Source organism: Salvelinus namaycush, chromosome 27 (assembly GCF_016432855.1).
Source record: "Salvelinus namaycush isolate Seneca chromosome 27, SaNama_1.0, whole genome shotgun sequence".
NCBI lineage: Eukaryota > Metazoa > Chordata > Actinopteri > Salmoniformes > Salmonidae > Salvelinus > Salvelinus namaycush.
In genome coordinates, this window is record NC_052333.1 from 18,593,303 (window position 1) to 18,615,061 (window position 21,759).

A 21,759-nucleotide genomic window follows, 5' to 3' on the forward strand; every position below is an offset into this window, starting at 1 on the left:
GCATTATAAGTAGTATGAAAATATATTTTGAAATTTTCCTTGATAACATTAGCATAATGTTTTCTGTTAGAGTGGAGAGGAGGAAGACTGGATAGGAAGAAGAGTGAGATAGAGGAGGAAAGGTAAAGATATGATTAGCCTGCCAATTTATTATTCCAAACAATGCTTTTGAAAAAAAATACAAAAATGAGGCAAGCAATGGGAATCTGTTAACCAAAGTATTTTCTCTAATAGTGTACTATTTATTATTAAATATTGGAGAAGAAGAAGGGGAAATGAAGGGAGTAAAAAGAATGAAGCGAGGAGAGTGTGGAAGAGTGAGGTGGAAAGGTAAAGAGAAGGAAAGGAAGAAAGATCAGGAAGACGATTGGAGGAGAAGAAAAAGTTGAGAGTAAGAAGAGTGACACAAGGAGAGTGAAGAAGAGCAGACAGAGGAGGTACAATGGCTCTTTCCAAGAAACGGTAATGCCATTTTAATGACAATATGATGAGAGAATTTCCATTTATACGCTCAGGTCAAGACGATAGAATGGTTAACTGCACCCTTTGTAATTCCTCTTTTTCAATTGGCAGCGGGGGAAGAACGGCAGTGGTAGAACATCAACAGACAAAAAAGCATGAAGCATCTCTGATTGCCCGTGTTGGTATGCCCTCTGTCACCACATTCTTCAAGAAGGTAGAGCCTTCCCAAGAAGAATATGATTTAGCTGTGCAGTAGGGTGTCTTTGCATACCACACTATGCGACACAATCATAGTTACAGATCTATGGACTGCACAGCACAACTGACACGGAAGCTTTATGAGCTGAAGTTTACATGTGCTAGGACAAAATGTGACACCACAGTGAGTAACGTGTTAGCACCATGGGCAACTACTTTGATAACACAGGACCTTGACCAGGTTGAATGTGTCCCTGTCCATTGATGCGTCCAATCATGAACATGTAAAGCTGCTGCCAATAGTAGTCAGATATTGTAAGATATATGGTGGCAACTAGAGGTCAACCGATTATGATTTTTCAACGCCGATACCGATACCGATTATTGGAGAATCAAAAAAAGCCGATACCGATTAATCGGCCCGATTTTTTAAAATGTATTTGTAATAATGACAATTACAACAATACTGAATGAACACTTATTTTAACTTAATATAATACATCAATAAAATCAATTTAGCCTCAAATAAATAATGAAACATGTTCAATTTGGTTTAAATAATGCAAAAACAAAGTGTTGGAGAAGAAAGTAAAAGTGCAATATGTGCCATGTAAGAAAGCTAACGTTTAAGTTCCTTGCTCAGAACATGAGAACATATGAAAGCTGTTGGTTCCTTTTAACATGAGTCTTCAATATTCCCAGGTAAGAAGTTTTAGGTTGTAGTTATTATAGGAATTATAGGACTATTTCTCTCTATACCATTTGTATTTCATTAACCTTTGACTATTGGATGTTCTTATAGGCACTTTAGTATTGCCAGTGTAACAGTATAGCTTCCGTCCTTCTCCTCGCTCCTACCTGGGCTCGAACCAGGAACACATCGACAACAGCCACCCTGGAAGCAGCGTTACCCATGCAGAGCAAGGGGAACAACCACTCCAAGTCTCAGAGCGAGTGACGTTTGAAACGCTATTAGCGCGCACCCCGCTAACTAGCTAGCCATTTCACATCGGTTACACCAGCCTAATCTCGGGAGTTGATAGGCTTGAAGTCAAAAACAGCGCAATGCTTGAAGCACAACGAAGAGCTGCTGGCAAAACGCACGAAAGTGCTGCTTGATTGAATGCTTACCAGCATGCTGCTGCCTACCACCGCTCAGTCAGACTGCTCTATCAAATCATAGACTTAGTTATAACATTATAACACACAGAAATACGAGCCTTAGGTCATTAATATGGTCGAATCCGGAAACTATCATCTCGAAAACAAGTGAAATACGGAACCGTTCCGTATTTTACCTAACGGGTGGCATCCATAAGTCTAAATATGTTACATTGCACAACCTCCAATGTTATGTCATAATTACATAAAATTCTGGAAAATTAGGCGGCCCAAACTGTTGCATATACACTGACTCTGCGTGCAATGAACTCAAGAGAAGTGACACAATTTCACCTGGTTAATATTGCCTGCAAACCTGGATTTCTTTTAGCTAAATATGCAGGTTTAAAAATATATACTTCTGTGTATTGATTAAAAGGCATTGATGTTTATGGTTAGGTACACATCGGAGCAACGATACGCACCGCATCGATTATATGCAACGCAGGACACGCTAGATACACTAGTAATATCATCAACCATGTGTAGTTAACTAGTGATTATGATTGATTGATTGTTTTTTAGAAGATAAGTTTAAAACTTCTTTGGGATAGGGGGCGCTATTTTCACTTTGGGGAAAAATCATGCCCAATTTAAACGGCCTCGTACTCAATTCTTGCTCGTACAATATGCATATTATTATTACTATTGGATAGAAAACACTCTAGTTTCTAAAACCGTTTGAATTATATCTGTGAGTAAAACAGAACTCATTTTGCAGCAAACTTCCTATCAGGAAGTGAAAAATCTGAAATCGAGGCTCTGTTCCAGGGCCTTCCTATTAATTTACCTGAAATCTATGGATCTACATGCACTGCATACGCCTTCCACTAGATGTCAACAGGCAGTGAGAGGTGGAATGGGGTGTCTAGCTTGATCTGAGGCCGAACAAGAGCTTTTGGAATGACGTGTCTGGAATTTTCATTGTCTTGGAAGGCGCGAGAAGGAACCCCAGATTGCGTTCTGAAAAGCTTTCGGTATAGACGTTAGATATCTCCGGCTCTGATTTTATTTGATATATGTGATAAAAACATCATAAAGTAGTTATTTTATCCTCTTTGGGCTGCAGGGGCAGTATTGAGTAGCCTGGATAAAAGGTGCCCATTTCAAACGGCCTCGTACTCAATTCTTGCTCGTACAATATGCATATTATTATTACTATTGGATAGAAAACACTCTCTAGTTTCTAAAACCGTTTGAATTATATCTGTGAGTAAAACAGAACTCATTTTGCAGCAAACTTCCTGACAGGAAGTGGAAAATCTGAAATCGATGCTCTGTTCTAGGGCCTGCCTATAAATGTGCTTGATATTTATTAGTATACATGCACTTCATACGCCTTCCATGTCACGGTTTTCTAAAGTAGAACCCAGAAGCAGACCAGGACAAGGAGAGTAGGACGAAGGTGAGTATTTATTTACAAGTTTAAACGTAGAGGTAGAAAGATCCAGGTGGCGGAGCGGGCAGCGGAGGTGAGTTGATGGGAGTGAATAGGCAGATCCAAGGGAGTAACAGAAGTCACCGACGACCAGGCAGGAATGGGGTGAGTGTTCCGGGTGAATGACTGTAGACAGAACAAACGGAGGTAAGTTCAAGGCAAGCAAGACGTACAAAACAACAAAACAAACTCTATCAAACTGGAGGCTGATACGCTGGCACAACATACTGTTCATGGCTAACGATCCGGCAGGGAATGGATGTCAGGTCAGAGCTTATGAAGTGGAGGGGTGATGATCAGGACCAGGTGTGCAGATAGCTGATGGGATACAGGTGCGGGTAATCAGAGATCTCCCAACTAGCTACGTCGCCCGGCAACCAGACAGGGTGCGTTCCAGGACACCGGAAAAACACTCCAGGACAGAACACAGGCAAAAACAGACTCAGGAAGCGGGATTCGTGACATTCCACTAGATGTCAACAGGCAGTGAGAGAAGAAATGGAGTGTATAACATGATCTGAGGTCGAATAAAAGCTCTTGGCATGACGTGACCCCAATTTCCTGTTTTCTGGAACGCGCGAGAAGGGACCTGGTATTGCCTTCTGTAAAGCTGTCGTTATAGACGACTAATATCTCCGGCTTTGATTTTATTTGATACATGTGACAATATCATCGTAAAGTATGTTTTTTCAATATAGTTTTATTAGATTATTGAAATTTTTTAGGGACGTTAGGCGTGTTGCTTTGTCTGCGTTTGTTCAGGAAGGAGAGCTTCGCGCCACTTTGCTAGCTTTCCGTGCTAATTGACTGGAGAAGAGGCCATACTAAATCCAAACAACGATTGTTCTGGACAAAGGACCCCTTGTACAACATTCTGATGGAATATCATCAAAAGTAGGACCCATTTTATGATGCTATTTCATATATCTGTCGAACATGTGAACTAGTAGTTTGCGCCCAGATTTTGGGCACGCTCTCGCCATAACGTAAACTGCATGTCGTAATGAAGTTATTTTTAGAATTCTAACACGGCGATTGCATTAAGAACTAGTGTATCTATCATTTCCTATACAACATGTATTTTTTAGTAATGTTTATGAATAGTTATTTGGTCAGAATATGTGAGTTTCAGAAAAATATCCAGACGTTGTGGGAAAAAGATGCTACGTTAGCACAATGTATAACCACTGATTTCAGCTCTAAATATGCACATTTTAGAACAAAACATAAGTGTATGTATAACCTGATGTTATAGGACTGTCATCTGATGAAGCTTATCAAGGTTAGTCAAAAATTGTATATATTTTGCTGGTTTGTTACGATCGGTAACTTTTGCTGCTGGTAAATGGCTTGTGTTTCTGGCTATTGTGGTAAGCTAATATAATGCTATATTGTGTTTTCGCTGTAAAACACTTAAGAAATCGGAAATATTGGCTGGAATCACAAGATGCCTGTCTTTCATTTGCTGTACACCATGTATTTTTCAGAAATGTTTTATGATGAGTATTTAGGTATTTGACGTTGGTGTCTGTAATTACTCTGGCTGCTTTCGGTGCTATTTCTGACGGTAGCTGTGATGGTAGCTGCAATGTAAAATTGATTTATAGCTCAAATATGCACATTTTTCGAACAAAACATAGATTTATTGAATAACATGTTATAACACTGTCATCTGATGAAGTTGTTTCTTGGTTAGTTTGGTTGGTTCTTGGTTAGTTAGGTTGGTTTTGTGCATGCTACCTGTGCTGTGAAAAATGTCTGTCCTTTTTTGTATTTGGTGGTGAGCTAACATAAATATACGTGGTGTTTTCGCTGTAAAACATTTAAAAAATCGGACATGTTGGCTGGATTCACAAGATGTTTATCTTTCATTTGCTGTATTGGACTTGTTAATGTGTGAAAGTTAAATATTTCTAAAAAATATATTTTGAATTTTGCGCCCTGCACTTGAGCTGGCTGTTGTCATAAGTGTACCGACATCGGGCTTGCAGCCCAAAGAAGTTAAACCGAGTTATATCAGTTTATTGAACGTTTAATTGCGATTTTCTGAATTTTCTTTTCTTTGCGTCATGTGAAGTTGGGCACGTTTGCGCCACATGGCTAGCTTTGGTTGCTAATTCGACAGGAGAAGAGGACATTCTACAACCAAACAACGATTATTCTGGACAAAGGACCCCTTGTACAACATTCTGATGGAAGCTCATCAAAAGTAGGAACCATTTATGATGTTATTTCGTATTTCTGTTGAAAATGTTTAGTCATATTTTCCGCCCTTATTTTGGGCGCTGTCTCGCTATAACGTAAGCTGTATGTCGTACTAAAGTTATTTTAAAAAATCTAACACAGCGGTTGCATTAAGAACTAGTGTATCTTTCATTTGCTGTACAACATGTATTTTTTTGTAAAGTTTATGATGAGTTATTTGATTAGATTAGGTGACTGTCCAAGATTTCTCCGGACAATTTTGTGCATTTTGACTACGTATTCACATTGTAAAACCACGATTTGTACCGCTAAATATGCACATTTTCGAACAAAACATATATGTATTGTGTAATATGATGTTATAGGACTGTCATCTGATGAAGTTTGTCAAGGTTAGTGAATAAATGTATATCTTTTGCTGTTTTTTTGCGATCGCTACCTTTGCGGTGAATGAATGCGGTTGTGTGGTTGGCTATTGTAGTAAGCTAATATAATGCTATATTGTGTTTTCGCTGTAAAACACTTAAAAAATCTGAAATATTGGCTGGATTCACAAGATCTGTGTCTTTCAATTGCTGTACGCTGTGCATTTTTGTATGTTTTATGATGAGTAATTAGGTAATACACGTTGCTCTCTGTAGTTATTCTAGTCGCTTTGGTGAGATTTGTGATGGTGGCTGCAATGTTAAACTATGATTTATACCTGAAATATGCACATTTTTCTAACAAAACATATGCTATACAATAAATATGTTATCAGACTGTCATCTGATGAAGTTGTTTCTTGGTTAGTGGCTATTTATATCTTTATTTGGTCGAATTTGTGATAGCTACTGATGGAGTAAAAAAAGTGGTGTCTTTTGCTAACGTGGTTAGCTAATAGATTTACATATTGTGTCTTCCCTGTAAAACATTTTAAAAATCAGAAATGATGTCTGGATTCACAAGATGTGTATCTTTCATCTGGTGTCTTGGACTTGTGATTTAATGATATTTAGATGCTAGTATTTACTTGTGACGCTATGCTAGGCTATGCTAGTAGCTTTTCTACTGATGGGGGTGCTCCCGGATCCGGGTTTGGGAGGTGTTAGAGGTTAACTGACTTGCCTAGTTAAATAAAGATTAAATAAAGGTGTAAAAAAATGTTTTTATAATAAATAAATACATTTAAAAATCAGCCAAATCGGTGTCCAAAAATACCGATATTCGATTGTTATGAAAACTTGAAATCGGCCCTAATTAATCGGCCATTCCGATTAATCGGTCGACCTCTAGTGGCAACACATCTGTGGAAACAAAAGTGCTTGATTTTGTTGAATTGAAAGCAGAAACAGCAGAGGAGATTGCAGCTGAAGTCCTGGTGGTCATCCAAAAATGTAACCTGCAAAACAATGTCGTGGCAATCTCTGCCGACAACACAAATACCAACTTTGGAGGACTGAATAGGCTGGGGAGGGTCAATGTCCATACCAAAGTTAAATGCTCTGCAGCGGGAGGTGATTGGCTTAGGTTGTCCTGCCCACATCCTTCATAACACGGCCAGAACAGCTTTGGATATGATGTTGAGTACCTGCTCACAAAGATATTTTCATATTTTCACCGTCAGAGTAGAAAGACTGAAGAGCTTTTGTGAGTTTGTTGGCCAGGAGTACCATAACATTTTAGGACACAGCAATGTTCGCTGGCTGTCCATGCTCCCTGCTCTAGAAAGAGTGCTGAAAAGGTATGTGCCATTGAAATCCTTTTTTCTTTCTGAAGACAAATCCCCTGTTGTCCTGCAAACAATGTTCGAAGATCCACTGACTGAACTTTGGCTGGACTTTGTCCATGGAAACTTGACCGTATTCAGTGACACGATCAAGATGCTTGAAGGCCAGGACCGCTGTGCTGTGGAGTCAGCTGCAATTCTGAGAAACATTGAAGCAAAATTGACTGCAAGACGTGATGACAACCAGTTTTGGTCAGAGGACTTCTGAGAGAGCTAGAGGGAAATGGTGCAATGTCTAAAGAGAGCTTTCTCAAAACATCCCAATCATTCTTCACTACGGCTGTGAACTACTTGGGGAAAGCAGGCATTGGGGAAAGCACACAGATAATCTAAAATATTTACATTGTCTCCTTTTAAAAAGGCAACCTCAGCGTGTAGAGATCCAGAAGGCAGCAGCCACACTGCAGAAAAATGCCCCAATGTGACCATCAATGAGGATGCATTGTGTGACGAGGTTACTGGCCTGCAAGAGTTCCTAAAGGGGGATCACTTGAAGAATGGAAAACATCGGAGACACCGCTTAGTCAGAGATGGAGCACGGTGGTTACCCACTTCAAAGAGAACGACATCCCACACACTAACCTGGCTAGATTAGCGTCTGTTGTCATGTGCTTACCTGGAAGTAATGCACCAGTCGAGAGAGTGTTCTCCCAAATGAATGATATATGGACAGCAGCAAGAAATAGGTTCACTGTTCCTACCATCAAGGCCATGCTTATTGTGAAGACCAACTTCAACCTCCCCTGCCAGGAGTTCATGGAGAAGCTGGCCAAAGACTGAATAAGATACATTCTTCTGAGAAATATACAGATTAGGTTGGTATAAGTGGTAACTACATAATATAATCTCATCAGCATCTTATTTCTTTATTATGTTGTTAAGTATTTCACATAGACTATTGTCTGTTTTTTCAATTTTGCTCATGTTCTCTTCTGCTCTTATTCTACCCAGACTACCAGGACCACTGAATGGCTGTTCAGATCGGACAGTTCTGTCTTGTCTGTAGTGTTTCTGTAATATAGTTGTTTTCTCTATCACAGTGTGCCTGTTAGACTAAATACATGAAACCGGAATTGTCCCCCTTTTTTATTTCTTAGATAATAACATTGGATATTTTAATGATATATTGACCGCCGAACTGGAAATGTCCCCGGTTTTCATTTCAGAAATCTGGTCACCTTATACTACATGATACTTTAATTATCCAAGCGAAACATCTACAAACAACCTACATTATTGTCACAATATTAGCTAAAGTAATGTCATAGTCAGCATAGCTAATAGAACTAACGCGTTAGTAAACCCGCACCAATCATGCAAAAACATTAGTGAACAGTCAGTTAGCAGTTACACTGGCGGGCCCCGGTGGCAATTGGTAAGCTTTTGGTATTACTTTGACTTGGAAGAGTTCCAGTGTTATGTTGGAAGTCATAGCCAGCTAGCTAACATAGCATCATTATGTTTGAGCTGGGTGTTTCAGTAGGCTAAACTATCTAGCTGCATTTGCTAGCTAAGTAACGTTAAGTGAAACTGAAGGTGAAAGAAAGTGAGAAAAAAATGACAATTTCTCTCTCTCTATTTCTCTCTTGCTTCTCCTTCATTTCCGAAGATATTAATTTATTAAAAACTGTTAAACTATTGTTTTTCTCTCTCTTTGAGTCAACTACTCACCACATTTTATACACTGCAGTGCAAGCTAGCTGTAGCTTATGCTTTCAGTACTAAATTAATTATCTGATCCTTTGATTGGGTGGACATGTAAGTTCATGTTGCAAGAGCTCTGATGGGCTGGAGGACCTCCTCTGGTAGTTGTCATAATTACTGTGTAAGTCTATGGAAGGGGGTGGGAACGATGAGCCTCCTAGGATTTGTATTGAAGTCAATGTACCCAGAGGAGGAAGGAACCTAGCTGTCCCCCGGCTACACCATCGTGCTGCCATCGTGCTAACTGATCATATTAGGCCTTGGCAGGAGCAGAACACTGAACAGGACTCGTGTTAAAGAGCCACTCTGACTCCATGCCAGGCCCTGCTTAAAAGGCATCCCACCTAGCCTGGCCGAAACACACATACACACACACACCAGTCGCCCGCTGTTCTCTTTTGTGTTCTGTTCGGGAAACCCATCTGTTTTCTTTTTTCATTTGGACTAACTTTTCTCCTGTTTGAAACAACAGGCTGGCAGAAAGCATTCCCTTTGCAATAAACAACCAAGACAGTTTCTCTTTCTCCTCTGGTCTTTAAGGGAGACGCGTCTGCTAATTTGGGGACTACTCTCCCCCTTTTCTTCCAGCTGACTAACACGTATCCCCCCCCAATCTCCTCCCTGTCCCTGCCCTCATCCCCTTTTCCCCTAGTCCCCTCCTCCCTGTATCCGCCAGTGAGCTGTGTGTTTCCGGGTGTGTAAGCAGATTAATTGCTGGTTGTTGTGCTATCCAAAGGAAGGAAGAGTAGAGGAGTAGGAGAGGAGAAATTGAGAGGAAGACGAGGAGGAGAGGGAAGGCATTACCCATGGCTTAGCCTTATACAAAGTTTCTCCTCCATGGAGGATGCCTTGCTTGGTTTCAGGAAGTGAATGTCACCATCATCAGATACGTTCCACTGAATTCTCTCATTAACTCATCCTTCCTATGCTCCTCTGCTACACACACACACATTCCTCTGTGCCCAAATTAGCTTTTCATGCAACGTAAGGCCTAGCTCATGCAATTAGAACAGTCATGTGTATTTGTATGTATCTAAGGTGTGTGTGTGTGTCTGAGTCGAGTAATCCAATTAAATATTGACATGAACAAAATTATGACAAACTTCTTTAAAATTAACAGTGGAAAGGTTTGTAAGAATGAATTATGAATGTGTGTTTACTAATAACAGAAAACAGACCAGATGCAGCTGTCACACCCTGATCTGTTTCACCTGTCTAGTGATTGTTTCCAACCACCACCAGGTGTCTCCCATTACCTCATGTTTATTTATACCTGCGTTTTCTGTTTGTTGCCAGTTCGTCTTGTCCCGTCAAGTCCTACCAGCGTGTTCCCGTGGTTCCTGTGCTCTAGTTTTTGCTTTTTCTAGTCTTCCCAGTTCTGACCTCTCTGCCTGTCCTGACCCTGATCCTGCCTGCCGTCCTGTACCTGCCTTCCTTGACCTAACGATTGCATACCCCTTGTATTGTAATAAACTCTGAGACTCGTACTATCCGCCTCCTGTGTCTGCATCTGGGTCTTAGCCTGAGCCGTGATAGCAGAGCACTTTCTGATGTTTAAACTGTCCAGAGACAACAACAACCAAAGTGCCATTCTCTCCCCATGTGGCAGCCATTAGTCTTTAGCTAATTGAACAGATAGCACACGGCCACACACTCACACACATACACAAACACACACACACAGATCAGGTTGTAAACATACAGATTGAAAACATTGAATCACACACTGATGGGGCTACCTTCTACATGGTAGGAAAGGGCCCAAAATAACTTCATTAAGCCCCTAGCTGTCGCTACTGACATGTCTTGGAGGTAGTAGAGAGAGAGAGAGAGAACAAAGCGGTATGAATAAAAATAAGTCTGTAGGAAAAGATGCCTCTCAACTTTAAAGGTACGAGAGGCAAAATGTTGAACAACATCCCCAGCTTGTAGACCCTGTAAATAAAACACTAAATCTTGAAGCTTCCTTACCTCTTCCTCTAACCCCCCCACCCACCCACACACTGTTTCCTGGCAACAGCTTATAATCCTGTTAAAACAAATGTGACTCTAACTACAAATGTGAATAACTAAAACACTCAATCGAGAATGATTCATCTCAAAGGACATTGGTTATTTCAACTTAATGACTGCCTCAGGACCAGAGACTGAAGGACGCACCGATCGCTGCCATCTGTGATGACATATAACTCCACTCCACCAGTGGCATATCAACTAGAATCACATGTACCATCCAATCCCTACAAAATTGAATTTTTTACTACATAATAAAACATATGAAATTCCAATATGCTATCCCTATATCTCTTTCACTGCTTTCACATTTCAGCGCCCACCATATTGTGTATCTACTGTACGCTTATTGAAAAACTTAAAATAACCATCAACTGAATCAGCCCAGCCCAATATATACTGGAAAGCTTGGGCAAATATAGAACTAACCAGCTGTATTAAACTGGCCACCTTCCAAACACAACTCCTCAAAGGCAGGAGAGGAGAAGAAGAGAAGACAAAGTGGAGGACAGGAGGAAGATGACAGGATGGGATGGACAGAAAGTGATATATACAGTACTAGTCAAAAGTTTGGACACACCTTCTCATTCAAGGTTTGTCTTTATTTTTACTATTTTCTACATTATAGAATAATAGTGAAGACATCAAAACGATCAAATAACACATATGTAATCATGTAGTATCCAAAAAGTGTTAAACAAATCAAAATATATTAATTCTCTCAACCAGCTTCACCTGGAATGATTTTCCAACAGTCTTGAAGGAGTTCCCACATATGCTGAGCACTTTTTGGCTGCTTTTCATTCCCTCTGCGGTCCAACTCATCCCAAACCATCTCAATTGGGTGGAGGTCAGGTGATTGTGGAGGCCAGGTCATCTGATACTGGACTCCATCACTCTCCTTCTTAGCCAAATAGCCCTTACACAGGTGTGTTGGGTCATTGTCCTGTAGAAAAACAAATTATAGTCCCACTAAACGCAAACCAGATGGAATGGCGTATCGCTGTAGAATGCTGTGGTAGCCATACTGGTTAAGTGTGCCTTGAATTCTAAATAAATCACTGACAGTGTCACCAGCAAAGCACCCCACACCATCACACCTCCTCCTCCATGCTTCACGGTGGAAACTACACATGCAGAGATCATCCGTTCACCTACTTTGCGTCTCACAAAGACACAGCGGTTGGAACCAAAAATCTCAAATTTGGACTCATCAGACCAAAGGACAGAGTTCCACCGGTCTAACATCCATTGCTCATGTTTCTTGCCCGAGCAAGTCTCTTCTTAATATTGGTGTCCTTAGTAGTGGTTTCTTTGCAGCAATTCTCCTGTGAACAGTTTATGTTTAGATTTTTCTGTTACTTCAAATTAAATGAAATTGTATTTGTCACATGTGCCGAATACAACAGGTGTAGACCTTACTGTGAAATGCTTACTTACAAGCCCTTAACCAACAATACAGTTCAATAAATAGAGTTAAGGAAATATTTACCATATAAACTAGAGTAAAAAAAAAATGTTTTTAATGTAATAAGAAAATTACATAACTATAATGTAAATAGTCCGGGTGGCCGTTTGATTAATTGCTCAGCAGTCTTATGGCTTGGGGGTAGAAGCTGTTACGGACTTTTCGTACTAGACTTGGTGCTCCAGTACCGCTTGCCGTGCGGTAGCAAGTCTATGACTTGGGTGACTTTTTAGCCTTCCTCTGACACTGTCTAATATATAGGTCCTGGATATCAGGAAGCTTGCCCCCAGTGATGTACTGGGCCGCACCACTACCCTCTGTAGATGCCATACCAGGCGGTGATGCAACCGGTCAGGAGGATCTCGATGATGCAGCTGTAGGAATTTTTGAGGATCTGGGGACCCATACCAAATCTTTTCAGTCTCCTAATGGGGAAAAGGTGTTGTCGTACCTCTTCACAACTGTCTCGGTGTGTTTGAACCACGACACACATGACATCACACACATGGCGCCGACAGAGATGGTCATCTCACTTCGCGTTCTTAGGAAACTATGCAGTATTTAGTTTTTTTGTATGTATTATTTCTTACATTGTTACCCCAGGAAATAAGTCTTATTACATACAGCCGGGGAGAACTATTGGATATAAGAGCAACGTCAACTTACCTACATTATGACCAGGAACACGACTTTCCCGAAGCGGATCCTCTGTTTGGACCACCACCCAGGACAATGGATCGGATCCCAGTAGGCAACCCAAAACAACAGCGCCACAGAAGGGGCAGACGGAGCGGTCTTCTGGTCAGGCTCCGTAGACGGGCACATTGCTCACCGCTCCCGAGTATACTACTCGCCAATGTCCAGTCTCTTGACAACAAGGTAAACAAAATTCGAGCAAGGGTTGCTTTCCAGAGAGACATCAGAGATGGCTCACTCGGGATATGTTATCAGAGTCGGTACAGCCACCCGGTTTCTTCATGCATCGCGCCGACAGAAACAAACATCTCTCTGGTAAGAAGAAGGGCGGGGATGTATGCCTTATGATTAACGAGTCCTGGTGTGATCATAACAACATAAAGGAACTCAAGTCCTTTTGTTCACCTGTTCAACTTCATTGGACTATATGTAAACTGGAAACCATATATCCTGAGGCTGCATTTATTGTAGCTGGGGATTTTAACAAAGCTAATCTGAAAACAAGGTTCCCTAAATTTGATCAGCATATCGAATGCGCGACCCAGGCTGGCAGCATTATGGATTATTACTACTCTAACTTCCGCGACACATACAAAATCCCTCCCTCGCCCTCCTTTCGGCAAATCTGACCACAACTTGCTCCCAGCCTACAGACAGAAACCAAAACAGGAACCGCCCGTGTTCAGGTCTGTTCAATGCTGGTCCGACCAATCGTATTCCATGCTTCAAGATTGCTTCAATCAAGTGGACTGGGATATGTTCCGGATAGCCTCAGACAACAACATTGATGTATACGCTGATTCGGTGAGCAAGTTTATTAGCAAGTGCACCGGTGATGTTGTACCCACGGTGAGTATTAAAACCTTCCCCAACCAGAAACCGTGGATTGATAGCATCATTTGCGCAAAACTGAAAGCGCGCGCGAACCACTGCTTTCAATCATGACTAGGCGACCGGATAAAACATAGGTGCTGGGCTAGAAAAGAATACTAGTATAGAATAAGAAGGCCCGCACACTGTTAAAGCTCCCAATTCACAGAATTATTGACAATGTTAACATCCAAAAAGGATCTTCGTCAGGTTGACTACCTTTACCACCTGTGGGCGGCCTGTCAGGAAGTCCAGGATCCAGTTGCAGAGGGAGGTGTTTAGTCCCAGGGTCCTTAGCTTACTGATGAGCTTCATGGGCAATATGGTGTTGAACGCTTAGCTGTAGTCAATGAAGAGCATTCTCACATAGGTGTTCCTTTTGTCCAAGTGGGAAAGGGCAGTGTGGACTGGGATTGAGATTGTGATATCCGTGGATATGTTCGGGTGGTATGAAAATTGAAGTGGGTCTTGTGTTTCCGACATGATGATGTTGATGTGAGCCACGACCAGCCTTTCAAAGCACTACCAACGTGAGTGCTACGGGGCGGAAGGTTACCTTCGCTTACTTGAGCACAGGGACTATGGTGGTCTGTTTGAAAGATATACTGTAGGTATTACAGACTCGGTCAGGGAGAGATTGAAAATGTCAGTGAAAACACTTGCCAGTTGGTCCGAGCATGCTTTGACACAACGTCCTGGTAATCCGTCTAGCCGTCTTTGTGAATGTACGGCTCACATTGGCTACGGAGAGCGTGACCACACAGTCATGCATGCTTCAGTGTGTTTGTTACTTGAACTCTGTGAAGCGTTTATTTGTGCTGCAATTTCAGAGGCTGGTAACTCTAATGAACTTATCCTCTGCAGCAGAGGAAACTCTGTAACTCTGGGTCTTCCTTTCCTGTGGTGGTCCTCACGAGAGCCAGTTTCATCATAGAGGTGTGTCCAAACTTTTGACTGATACTGTATATATGCACTTCTGGAAAAAATTAAGAGACCACTGCAAAATTATCAGTTTCTCTGGTTTTACAATTTACTACCGATCCACCACCAAATTTCACAGTGGTTGCGAGACACTGTGGCTTGTAGGCCTCTCCAGGTCTCGCACCCACTGTGAAATTTGGAGGAGGATCGGTGATGATCTGGGGGTGCATCAGCAAGGCTGGAATCGGGCAGATTTGTCTTTGTGAAGGACGCATGAATCAAGCCACGTACAAGGTTGTCCTGGAAGAAAACTTGCTTCCTTCTGCTCTGACAATGTTCCCCAACTCTGAGGATTGGTTTTTCCAGCAGGACAATACTCCATGCCACACAGCCAGGTCAATCAAGGTGTGGATGGAGGACCACCAGATCAAGATACTGTCATGGCCAGCCCAATCTCCAGACCTGATCCCCATTGAAAACCTCTGGAATGTGATCAAGAGGAAGATGGATGGTCACAAGCCATCAAACAAAGCCGAGCTGCTTGAACTTTTGCGCCAGGAGTGGCATAAAGTCACCCAACATCAATGTGAAAGACTGGTGGAGAGCATGCCAAGACACATGAAAGCTGTGATTGAAAACTAGGGTTATTCCACCAAATATAAATTTCTGAACTTTACCTGAGTTAAAACATTAGTATTGTGTTCTTTAAAAATGAATATTAACTTATTTTCTTTGCATTGTTTGAGGTCTGACAACACTGCATTTTTTTTATGTATTTTGGCCAGTTAACCATTTTCTGCAAATAAATGCTCTAAATGACAATATTTTTATTTGGAATTTGGGAGAAATGTTGTCAGTAGTTTATAGAATGAAACAAAAATGTTAATTTTACCCAAACACATACCTATAAATAGTAAAACCAGAGAAACTGATAATTTTGCAGTGGTCTCTTAATTTTTTCCAGAGCTGTAATTACAGTGCATTCAGAAAATATTCAGACCCCTTGACTTTTTCCAGATTTTGTTATATTTCAGCCTTATTTTAAAATTGATAACTTTTCCCCCCCCTCATCAATCTACACACAATACCCCATAATGAAAAAGCAAAAAATATATATTTAGAAATGTTTGCAAATGTATTAAAATTTAAAAAATGAAATATCACATTTACATAAGTATTCAGACTGTCTACTCAGTACTTTGTTGAAGCACCTTTGTCAACGATTACAGCTCGAGTCTTCTTGGGTATGATGCTAAAGTCTGGCACACCTGTATTTGGGAAGTTTCTCCCATTCTTCTCTGCAGATCCTCTCAAGCTCCGTCAGGTTGGATAGGGAGTGCCACTGCACAGCTATTTTCAGGTCTCTCCAGAGATGTTCGATTGGGTTCAAGTCCGGGCTCTGGCTGGGCCACTCAAGGACATTCAGAGACTTGTCCCGAAGCCACTCCTACATTGTCTTGGCTGTGCGCTTAGGGTCATTGTCCTGTTGGAAGGTGAACATTTGCCCCAATCTGAGGTCCTGAGCGCTCTGGAGCAGATTTTCATCAAGAATCTCTCTGTACTTTGCTCTGTTCATCTTTCCCTCGATCCTGACTAGTCTCCCGGTCCTTGCCGCCTGAAAAACATACCCACAGCATGATGCTGCCACCACTATGCTTCACCGTAGGGATGGTGCCAGGTTTCCTCCAGGCATGACGCTTGGCATTCAGGACAAAGAGTTCAATCTTGGTTTCATCAGACCAGAGAATCTTGTTTCTCATGGTCTGAGAGTCATTTAGGTGCTTTTGGCAAACTCCAAGCGGGCTGTCTTGTGCATTTTAATGAGGAGTGGCTTTGTCTGTCCACTAAGATTAAGGCCTGATTGGTATACTGCTGCAGAGATGATTGGTCTTCTGGAAGGCTCTCCCATCTTCACAGAGGAACTCTGGACCTCTCTCAGAGTGACCATCGGGTTCTTGGTCACCTCCTTGACCAAGGCCATTCTCCCCTGATTGCTCAGTTTGGCCGGGCAGCCAGCTCTTGGAAGAGTCTTGGTGGTTCCAAACTTCTTTCATTAAAAAATTCTAAAAACCTGTTTTTGCTTTGTCATTATAGGATATAGTGTGTAAATTGATGAGGAAAACATGTATTTAATCCATTTTAGAATAAGGCTGTAAAGTAACAAAATGCGGGAAAAAGGGAAGGGGTCTGAATACTTTCAGAATGCACTGTATATATATATATATATATATATATATATATATATATATATATATATATATATGTGTGTATATATATTTATATATAAACTCAGCAAAAAAAGAAACATCCTCTCACTGTCAACTGCATTTTTTTTCAGCAAACTTAACATATGTAAATATTTGTATGAATATAACAAGATTCAACAACTGAGACATAAACTGAACAAGTTCCACAGACATGTGACTAACAGAAATTGAATAATGTGTCCCTGAACAAAAAGGGGGGGGGGGGGGGTCAAAATCAAAAGTAGCAGTCAGTATCTGGTGTGGCCAACAGCTGCATTAAGTACTGCTGTGCATCTGCTCCTCATGGACTGCACCAGATTGCCCAGTTCTTGCTGTGAGATGTTACCCCACTCATCCACCAAGGTGCCTGCAAGTTCCTGGACATTTCTGGGGGGAATGGCCCTAGCCCTCACCTTCTGATCCAACAGGTCCCAGACGTGCTCAATGGGATTGAGATCCGGGCTCTTCGCTGGTCATGGCAGAACACTGACATTCCTGTCTTGCAGGAAATCACGCACAGAACGAGCAGTATGGCTGGTGGCATTGTCATGCTGGAGGGTCATGTCAGGATGAGCCTGCAGGAAGGGTACCACATGGAGTAGGATGTCTTCCCTATAACGCACAGCGTTGAGATTGCCTGCAATGACAACAAGCTCAGTCTGATGATGCTGTGACACATCGCCCCAGACCATGACGGACCGTCTACCTCCAAATCGATCCCGCTCCGGAGTACAGGCTTCGGTGTAACGCGCATTCCTTCGACGATAAACGCGCATCCGACCATTACCCCTGGTGAGAAAAGCAGGACTCATCAGTGAAAAGCAGTTTTTGCCAGTCCTGTCTGGTCCAGTGATGGTGGGTTTGTGCCCAATAGGAGGCGTTGTTGCCGGTGATGTCTGATGCCTTACAACAGGCCTACAAGACAGTCTGAGCACTGATGTAGGGATTGTGCGTTCCTGGTGTAACTCGGGCAGTTGTTGTTGCCATCCTCTACCTGTCCCGCAGGTGTGATGTTCGGATGTACCGATCCTGTGCAGGTGTTGTTACACGTGGTCTGCCACTGCGAGGACGATCAGCTGTCTGTCCTGTCTCCCTGTAGCGCTGTCTTAGGCATCTCACAGCACGGACATTGCAATTTATTGCCCTGGCCACATCTGCAGTCCTCATGCCTCCTTGCAGCATGCCTAAGGCACGTTCACGCAGATGAGCAGGGACCCTGGGCTTCTTTCTTTTGGTGTTTTCAGATTCAGTAGAAAGGCCTCTTTAGTGTCCTAAGTTTTCATAACTGTGACCTTAATTGCCTACCATCTGTAAGCTGTTAGTGTCTTAATGACCGTTCCACAGGTACATGTTCATTCATTGTTTATGGTTCATTGAACAAGCATGGGAAACAGTGTTTAAACCCTTTACAATGAAGATCTGTGAAGTTATTTGGATTTTTACGATTTATCTTTCAAAGATAGGGTCCTGAAAAAGGGACGATTCTTTTTTTGCTGAGTTTATATACAGCAAATTCCTTTTGAAAGACCCATAAATCCCTATCATTTATCATGATATGCTAGAGCTTTAGAGGTATAGGCTAGATCTTCATATGTATGTTCTGATTTATAGTGTACGACTTGTGACCTTTTCAAGTCGATGCAAAGTAAATGCCCTGTCTATTGTCTAAATGCCGTGTCTAGGCAATTTGGACATCACCTCTCAAAGATATCTACTGCATACATTAATCTTCATAGATTAGGTCTCCTCTCCTCCCCTCTTTCTGTCTCCTGTGTCCTCTCTATCTCCTCTCTTTCCCTCTTTCCCCATCCACTCCACTCTGTCATGGGGTTGGTATAATATAAGGGTGGTAAGATGGAGGGTGGAGGTAGTATGATGCAGATCATAATTTCTCTCTCTGACCATACTTCGCAGCACACACAGTTCCGAGGCGGAGAGTATTCTGAGATTGGCACTGCAAGGCAGAGGCTGTTGTGTGAAATTGTTTCATTAGTGCTCCACAATGGCTCCCATCCCTATTTCCTTCCCTACCCAGCAGCCCACCACACACACATACAACCCCCCCCCCCCCCCCCCCCCCCCCCCACACACACACACACACACACACACACACACACACACACACTCACTCACTCACTCACTCAGTCACTCAGTCACTCAGTCACTCACACACCCACACACACAACAACCACCACTACCGTTCCCAAATGTGAAGCGGAGAGGAACTCCAATGGAGAAAGAGAGTGAAAGAGAGAAAGAGAGGGTATTAGTGTTGGGCGGTATCCAGACTTTCATATCGTCATACCGTTTCTCTACCATACCAGGGTATACAGTATTACCAAATGTGCACAAAAGGGTCATTATACAAAAAAAGCATCTTGATCCAAGAGGGGGTTGAATGGTTCTGTTGTAAGCAATAATCTTGACATCTAGCCACATAAGCTATTAATTTAGCAAAAGAAATGCATAGCTGGAACCCTGAGCTGGACATAATTTATTTAACACATTTTAGATTTCTTATAGTTATAAGCAGTGGGTGCCCCCAATAAAAAAAAGTATACATTTATATTTTTTAAACAGTATTAAAAATCAAACCGTTGGTATTTCAAAATAACCTGGTATACGGTATAAACGGTATATCACCCAAGCCTAGAGGGTATGTATTGTCTGTTGGAAATAAGAGGGAAATCGCCAGATCAATACCTTACAGGGATATGAACATTTAATGAAGACTTCTGGAGGAGGCACTTTTTGTCCTATCAGAGAAGCCGACCTGCTGTAAGAGGTTATGTCAATGCTTTCTGTTGTTGTAGAAACAATAATTCCTTTAGGGCTGACACCAAGACCCTTGCTTCACAGATACATTTTTTTAGGGATGGAGAAGGGACATGTATTTGAATTTGATGAAAAATGATGTCTTATTGTTAACCACCAGACATAGGTCTGGTTCTTTTCTAGATATTTCCCGACGGTGCAGATAGATTATTATAAATGTCTGTCATGTGATAACAATAATGTCATAACATCCACAAGGTTTCCATGACAATCTCCATCACATCTTCGAAGGGTGAGAATAAACATTCAGAACAGCTCAGACAAAAACACACGCACGCACGCACGCACACGAACACGAACACACACACACAGCTCCAAGCGTGTCTCAGTCAGTCATGTGAACAAGAACCAGAACACATATTACAACCCAATTATAATTTATATTCTGTTTATTCTTCTTGTGTACCATTTCGTTGTGCAGTGAAATCCCTGGATTTCTCATTAGGGCTCGTGGCCTATGCAGTGTTTGGACCCCACCACGGGTGTCATCTGCAGTGCCTGCTGCCTAGAGAAAACACACACACGGTCTGCTGACTTCTGAAGCAGGGATACAGGCAAATGCTGCAAGTCATTCTTTATATGTTTTTTGTTCTTGTAAAAAATGTAACTAGGGTGGAAAAGCGCATGGAATAACAAGTAACCAGATGCAGGGAGACATGCAGAGTCGCGCGCACACGCACACACACACTTGATAGAAATAATAGGCTATAACCATTTGATGGAACTCCATAGAGACCGTTGCACCCCTCAGAGCTCAGCGTGGCCCTGTGAAAGTCACACAGCTTTTCTTTAGGCTTTAATTACAGTTCACACCTCCTCCCTCTCAGCCTCTCTTTCTCCACTTTCTCCTCCTCCTCATCCCTCTTTCATATGGCATAAAGAGAGATGATGGCTTTGATTCATATGGCCTGTGGAACACTATCCTTCCCATCCGGTGCCATTATATCATTTACTCCCTCCATCTAAGCTGCTCCGTATCTCTTTAAATTTTTCTAATCCCACTCTCTATCTTTTTCGGATCAATCCCACTCTTTATTTCAGAGCAGGCCAAAGAGGAAGCGTAGGCATGGGGAAAACATCAACCCCTCTAGTGCCATGTGATCACTTAAAAACACAATCCTTATCAATCAGATTCACTAAGACACAGATCTGTAGATGCCATTGCAGTTTTTTAATCACGTACAAGCAATTTTTGAATCTGTGTTGAAACGTATCTATAGCAGATCAGCAATGATCAAATGCTCAAATACATTTACAGAAATTCTGAACAAGTACCTGACTTGCATATCTTAGACCACCTTTTGCCAAACTTTAAATAGACCCTGTTAAGTGTTTTATCACAGAATATAAGCCATTGTTTTCATCAGAAGAGAAATGCCATGTGCAATATATGGAAATATCTAGGCAATGGGGACTTTTTTTACAATATTGCAGACTTGCAGAGTTAGACAATTTATTTTTTATTTTACTAGGCAAGTCAGTTAAGAACAAATTCTTATTTTCAATGATGGCCTTGTTCAGGGGCAGAAGGACAGATTTGTACCTTGTCAGCTCGGGGATTTTGACTTGCAACCTTTCGGTTACTAGCCCAACGCTCTAACCACTAGGCTACCCTGCCACCCCACAATGATGTTGGGTTACTTCTAAGAAATGTTGGGTTACTACTAGGTCATCATCTTAGACATTGTGACCTTCCATTATAGATCTTTGCTCTGGTGAGGATTGAGGCCTACAGATTCATGTAAGTTGTTCTCCTCCATTGTATTCCTTATTT